Here is an 8151-nt window from a genome sequence, read left to right as displayed (position 1 = left end):
GAACCTTTCGTAAAATTAATTAACTAATTAATTAATCTTGACCATTCTTCAATTAAACCATTTAATTGCTTATCCATTTCATTTGATTTCTTCACATACATCCTTACTCGGTGTACGATCCATTAGGTTCCAATTAACGAGGCAGTGGGCGATTGTTACTCTTAACGATCGATTGTGAATTGAAACCACATTTCAATTCTCCCTTTATTGATTAGTGTTTGCTAACCATTAGGGCTTCCACAAACCATGAGTGACGCCTAGCAGAATATCATGGTTACCCAAGCTAAGTAGAATTGGTTGGAGAACCTATCCAATTACAACTACAATGCAATACGGTCCTTCTCTAATACAATACTCTTAATCACATTGTTTAAGTGATAGTTTGTTTCATGTCTACTATCCAATGTGATACTTTCCTATATGATTCCCTTGAATATGATTTGGAACAGACTTCCTAAGTCATATTCATTTGCTTTGGCCAAAGACTTTAGAATCATATCTTAGAGTATTCTCCTTCCACCATGGAAGGTTAGAGATCCCTTGTTGTGCATTCATATGTCTACATGACTAGATAGCTTGACCCCAACAATGCCGTGGACACTCCGATGGAATGCCGTTTGACATGATCAAAGATCAAGGACCTAACCATTAGACATCTATGATGCCTCAGGTCAAAGGACTACTTTGCATATTGCAACTTTAGAGTTCATACATGACATGTATGTTCGAACTCTCTTTTGATCGTAGTTCAGTGTACTTGATTACTCTTTCGAGCACCTATGTGTTTGTCTTAGTGTCCAACACTAAATGACTTGAGACTAGTCATACTCACGCTTGAGTCAACATAATACATACTAACCTTAGCGGATTGTCAATGCCCAATTGGCAATCCTATGGCTAGGAACGTTTTAGGAATGAACATAAGAGAATGGTCTCGATAATCTAACTCACTTAGATCACTTGTCTCTTAGATCAAATACATCCCTTGGATTCCCTTATTGCTTAAACACATGATACAATAAATAGTGATTAACAATAAGCTTTGCCCTTCATTAAACATATAAAAGTTTAATACATTAAGTATTCCAAAAAGCTATTACATCAAATGAGTGGCTTTGTGGGCATACTTCCAACAAAGACGACATCACTCTAGAATCTAAAACGGACAAAGATGCAATTTACATTAGCCTTAACTCTGATAAACCAGAATGCAAAGCTAGTATTGAATTGAACATGTCTAATCAAGAGAAAGAACTGTTTATCGCCTTTCTACGAGCCAACAAAGACATCTTTGCCTAGTTCGCAAAAGACATGCCATGAATTGACCCCTCCCTAATTTGCCATCGCCTCTACTTGGACCTAACCGTAAAGCCAATTATCTAGCGAAAGCATAATCATAAAACGGAGGGGAGGGAAGCAAGATCATCTAGATAGAGATTGATAACTCAGGGATGCCAACTTCATCGTCGAAATTTACTACCCAGACTAGCTAGCCAACATAGTATTCATGCAGAAAATGATTAATAAGTGGATAATCTGTTTGGACTTCACAAACTTGAAGAAAGCATGCCCCAAGGATCCTTATCCTCTTTCTCGAATTGACTTATGAGTAGATTCCACAATGAGGCACGAGCTTCTAAGCTTTATGGATGTTTACTCCAACTACAACTAGTGTTTGAAATGTGCCATAAAACTAATCATAAGATGATACTTTACAGACATTTCACATGTTAAACTAAATTGGTTTAATGTAAGTGCAAAGATTATTATTTAAAGCTATCTCATTAAATGTTATACGCTTAAACGATAAGTGGAAAGAATAAGTAATTAGGAGAATATCATCTAAAGCAGTTAGATTCATGAGAACATTCTATTTCATATACATATCCTAAACTATCATTATCATAGGATTACCAATAGGGTATTGAGAATCCCAATATATTAGTACATGTTATGTCTTCTTTCCCAGGAGAGTAGCTGGTCTTGAGTCATTGGTATGAATGACAGCAAGACAAGTATGTAGGTGCCCAATAGAGAGTGAGTCAACTGAACGCGATCAACAAGGAGTTCTGATACTTGAGACATCATAGTTGTCTTCTAGTTAGGTCCTTAATATTTGACTGTGTCAAAGGCACTTCATCAGAAGGTGTCCACGATATAATTGGGGTTAAGCTACTTAAGCATGGAGGCATATGAATGCGCAATAAGGGATATCTAACCTTTAAACGGTTGAGAAAGAATACTCAACGATATGATTAAGAATCTCTAGCCATAGTATGGATGAGATTTTAGGAGCTGTTCCAAATCACCTTCAATGTAATCATATAGACAAGGAAATCACATTGGGATAATCAACATGAGTAAACTATTAAACTAAACAATGTGATCAAGAGTATTGAATTAGAGAAAGACCGTTTTGCGTTCATAGTCCCAAACCGAATAGGTTCTCCAAACCTTTTCTGATTAGCTTAGGTAGCTATGACATACTGCTAGGTATTACTAATGGTTTGTGGAAGCTCTGAAGATGTATAATCATTAAAGGGAGAATTGAGAGTAAGCTTCAATTCATAATCGATTAGTATGAGTTCTAATCGCCCACTACCTCGCTAAAAGGAACCTAATAGATCTCACACCATGTAAGGTAATGATTAAGGGTATAACAAAGATGAGTAAGGACAATTAAATAGTTTAATTGTATAAGGCAAGGATTAATTAATTTGTTAATTAATCATACAAACGATTCATATCGGGCTTTATTTAAGTTTTGGGTTTCAAGGCCCATTAAGTGTAGGTTGTATGACAACTAAAACAAAATGAAAATTAACCCAAGATATAGATACAAAACCGGCCCATAAGAGAAGGGAGTGATGGCTTACTTATTACAAGTTTGCCACTCACTTAGAATGAGGTATAAAGGCAACTTTATATCTCCATCCTTCATTAGGGTTTCTAAAGGCAAAGAGAGCGAAACACTTCTCTCTCTTTCCTCCAATAAGGCCAGCTACCATGGGAGAATATTGCTAGCATTTTGTTCTTCCATGGTCACTCATCTTAGAGGCTTTTGGAGGATATGTTCCTCCATCCAAATCCAAGAAGATATGGAGCTAAGAAGCAAAGTTCCTCTATTCACATGCACAGAGCCAAGGAGCAAGGAGACAAAGGAAAGAAGACTCTCTCATGGGTGATTAACCTTTGCTAACAAAGAGGTGCTTCAAAGGTATAAAGTTTCTCAACTCTCTTTGTGTTTAGAGTTAAGTCTCGGTTCGCTATCCCTACTAGACTTTGAATTTCATGGTTTTAGTTTTGTTTAAGGTGGTGCATACAAGCATGCTTCCACCATTTAATTGTTAAATGCATGTATTATGTTGCTTAATGAACCTTGTTTCTCAAATATTTTCCTTCAAGCTATATCAACAGCTTAGGTCTAGTAGTTGGTGAACCCTTTTGGGTTTTTTTGCTTATAGCTTATCATTTTAATGTTGTAATGATTACAAGCTTTGTTCTTGCTTCTTTGAATGTAATCCTTGATTAAAAATTTGCCAACTCAAAAATTGTAGATGTAGTTCATTTAAGCATAAAATTTGGTGCCTTTTGTTTGGGGAAAATCGGCCAAATTCATGAGTGGATTTTGGTTCATGTTTGTCTTGTTAAAAGAGTTTTAAAGTGACATTAAGAACCCCTAAGTACCCTAGTATGTTAATATATTAATTCCGTTAAGTTTGAGAGAGTTTTGGGTATCTTTGGGTTTATTATGGGTTTTCATGAATGTTCTTCATTGTTCTTGTTGTGTTCTACATATTCATAGCAAGAACAAAAAGTTGGGAAGTTTGATGCAATAAGTCTTTGTTTGTCTTAGTATGTGTGATTAGATTGGTACTTTTCCACTCATCATACTTTTCTCTCTTTTTCCTCAACTCTTTGATTTTTTTTGAATTTTCACTCACTCTCTCTACCAAACCGGCCACCCCTTTATTGGGTTCTTTTAGGCCTTTCTTGCAATTACATAAAGTTTTGATACTTTTGTGTATTTGCCCTTTGACCCAAATGTTTTTTTTTGTATAAAGGCCAAAAATCACTAAGGGACAAATTGTTTTGTTCCTTAATGAAGTTTTTATAATTGTTGAAATCTTTGGGTTCTAGTTGTAATTACATGGAGTTATGGACTCTTGTGTTTTTACAAAGTGATCCTAAAAGTTTTTGTTTTGCATCATGGCCCAAAAGTTGAGGTTATTGCATTTTGGCCCAAATTAGCTAGACGACAAAATAGTTTTCCCTCTTGAAATGAGAATTAGATTTTCAGTTCATTTAGCTCCATTCAAATCAATTCTATGGATACCAAAACAAATGACGTTGTTGCATTCTAGTTTAATTAGTTAAAGTGTTTGATTAATTAAAGAAATGGTGATTATGATAGGATACTATTATTAGTGATAATTGTACAAGAATGTGATATTATGATATTGTTAATTGACAAGTGTCTTGTAGTCATTATTTAATGTTGTGGATAAGGATAATAGTTTGTTAGGTAAAGATTAAATTTGGGAAAATATCTTGTATTGACCTTAGCCTGCGATATGGTATTAATGATGAATACTTGTGTAGATGCATGGTTATGATTTGTAACAAAAGTTGTTGAAGTAATACAAGAGAAATACTAGCATACAGGTGTAAGGTTAGAAGAAGGGTTCTATTATTGGTATCAGAGTCTAGGATACTACTTTCCATACTTCTTCAAAGTTTACACCTCATGAGGTTGTTTATGGTCAACCTCCTCCTTCTGTACCTACTTATGAATCTGGAACAACAAAAATTGATTTAGTTGATAGGAGTTTACAAGAAAGGGGCAGAATTTTATCCCAACTCAAAACCAATCTTGTTGTTTCCCAAGTGAGAATGAAACAGCAAGTTGACAAGCATCGCAGTGACAGATCTTTTGAGGTAGGTGATATGGTATTTCTCAGATTAGTACCTTAGCATCACCTATCTCTTGCTAAACATCATTTTCACAAACTTTAGCCAAGGTTTTATGGTCCATTCAAAGTATTACAAAAGGTGGGTTCAGTTGCTTACAAGATTGACTTGCCTGCCACTTCAAAACTTCATCCAGTTTTTCATGTTTCTTGCTTGAAGAAACAATTGGGCACTGGTATTGTCCCTGCAACTCCATTACCGGTGGTGATAGATGAGGGTATAGTGGAAGACTACCCCACGACAATTTTACAGTAGCGAATGATCAAACATGGCAATTATCTTCAATTGAGGTTTTGGTGCAGTGGAAACATCATTCTAGGGAAGATGCAATTTGAGAGGATTTTACAACACTTAAACAGAGGTTTCCTACATTCCAACCTAGAGGACAAGGTTCATTTTTAAGGGTGGGGTAATGATAAGATACTGTTATTAGTGATAATTGTACAAGAATGTGATATGATGATATTGTTAATTGACAGGTGTCTTGTAGTCATTGGTCGAATGTTGTGGACAAGTTGATGAGTCAATTTCATATTATATATTTTACCCTATTCTTAGTATATTTTGGTTAATATTTTGGAAGAATTTTGATACTTTGAATTGTATTTTCAATATAGGACTTTCGACTTCCTCTAGAGCAAAACAGGACCAAATGGACAAATTTTGGAGTAATTCTAGTTGAAGGACATTCGTGAGTCACTTAGCTTGATTGTATCAAAATTTGGGATTTTTCCACCAAGCGGTTACTTTCTGACGATAAAATAAGGGAGCAATGCGCGTTGTTGGAAAGTGACGTTTCTGGGCTTAAACTTCGTTTTTGGAGCTCAAGATGACCTCAGATGGGTTTGTGGCCTTCTGGATAAGTGTTCAGAATAGTCCAAGCTTTAAATCCAGCTATTTTGGAAAAGTTTTGGAGCTGATTTGGGTCCAAAACGTGGCTGTGCAGATTTTTGGGCGAATTTACCAAGTTAATTTAGGATTATGTTTCTTATTTTATTTCAATTTATTAGGTTCCTAGTTTTATCCTAAGACCTTTTAGGGTTTTATTTTGTATAAGTATAAATAAGATATTCAGCCATTAGGTTATGGGGGGAGAATGCATGCAATTTTTGGAGAGAAGATTTTGTGCGAAGCTGAGAGATTTCAAGACTTTTACTTTCAAGGTGTTTTCATTCTTTTTTTATTTCAATAAAGACTTTATGATTTTTATTATGAATATGTGTAACTAATTTTCTTTTGCTAGGGTGAGGCCATGATCCTTAGCAAGAATATGTAGTTTCTTCTTAATTTGCTTATGAAGTCATGCATGTAAGTTTTGAATTGTTAATCACTGATTTAAACTATCTATTTGTGTTAGTGATTCGCGACCATTAGGATATTTAGAAAAGTAATTTGATGCAATTTTGGTGGAGGGCTGTGCCTGAAATTGACTAAGGCTTCTTGTGATTAATATGTTTAATCTCTTAGGATGGACGACACGTTTTAAGGGTTATATGGTTTTTCAAAAGCTTTTCATAAAACTTAATGAGTCTTGCATGTTCACATTTGATCTGGACACCACGGACGGGTTGCATGTTAGATATACGTTCTATGTTGGAGGTTCCAAGTAGGATATATTTTAGGAAAACCTAACCTTCAAATTATGCGTGTATGGTTCATAAGTAATTAGAAGAGCTACATAGGATTGTTAGGGTGACGGCGGAACCCTAGTATCTTATCATTTTAAATTCTAAAAATTGTTTCGTTCTCTTTCTTTAAAATTGCAGTTTTTAAGTAATCTTTTTAATTAAATTCGTTTTTCTTAATTTAGGTCATTAAATCACCCTTTTCCAAAATTTTGTTCTAAATAATTAGTTGAGAATTTATATGGCGTTAATCTATTTAAATTAATCCTTGTGGAGAATGACCTTGCTTGAGCCAACTATACTACGATAATCTTGTTTCTCTTGCAAGTATTTTAGGTGTTTTAACCCTTTTTCGCAGGCGGTAAAAATCGTATCAAGAAATTGGCGCCGTTGCCGGGGATTGATTTAATATAGATTTTTGTTTATCTTATTCTCAATTAATTATTCCGTATATAATAATCATAAAAAAAAATAATTTTGTTAAATTTATTTTATTTTATTTTCTCTTCTGCAGATTGTGCATTGCATGGTTTGTACCAGATCACAAAAACAGCAACTTGCAGATTTTGATTCAGAACCTGAACGAACAGCTAGACAGAGACGTAGAGAGAAGAATCTGCAGTGGGAACCTTCATTCCAGGAAACAATTTTGCATAACCTGTTTATTGGGGTTTTGGATAGCCCCAATTAAATAAGAACGAAATTTCTCTAATGCAAAAACAACTGCTAACAATTCTTTCTCAGTGGTTGCATAGTTCAACTATGCATCATTGAGAGTTCTGCTGGCATAATAAATGACTTGAAGAATCTTGTCTTTTCGCTGTCCAAGAACTACCCCAACTGCATAATCTGATGCATCACACATTAATTCAAATGGTAAGTTCCAGTCTGGAGCTTCAATAATTGGTGCTGAAGTTAGAAGTCTTTTCAACTTGTTGAAAGCCTCCAAGCATGCATCATAAAAAAAAAAACTATGCATCCTTAGCCAATAAGTTACACAAAGGTTGGCTAATCTTGGAGAAATCCTTGATAAATCGGCTGTAAAACCTAGCATGCCCAAGAAACAAATGAATACTTTTCACAGTAGTAGGAGATGGCAACTTAGCAATAACATCAATCTTAGCTTTATCAACCTCAATACCCTTGCTAGATACTAAGTCCCCTAAAACAATGCCTTGTTTAACCATAAAATGACACTTCTCCCAATTCAATACCAAATTAGTTTCTTTGCAACACTCAAGAACCAAAGATAAATTATGCAAACAATGATTAAACGAATCCCAAAAAACAGAAAAATCATCCATAAATACCTCAACAACTTGTTCAACCAAACCTGAGAATATGCTCATCATGCAGTGTTGGAATGTTGCAGGTGCATTGCATAATCCGAAATGCATTCTTCTATAAGCAAATGTACCAAAAGGGTAGGTGAAGATGGTCTTTTCCTGATCCTCTGGTGCAACTGGAATTTGATTGTAGCCTAAATACCCATCTAAAAAACAATAGAAAGTCTGACCAGCAAATCTCTCTAACATTTGATTAGTAAAGGGTAATG

This window comes from Malus sylvestris, chromosome 13 (assembly GCF_916048215.2).
Source record: "Malus sylvestris chromosome 13, drMalSylv7.2, whole genome shotgun sequence".
Taxonomy (NCBI): Eukaryota; Viridiplantae; Streptophyta; class Magnoliopsida; order Rosales; family Rosaceae; genus Malus; species Malus sylvestris.
Note: the sequence above shows the minus strand (reverse complement) of the source record.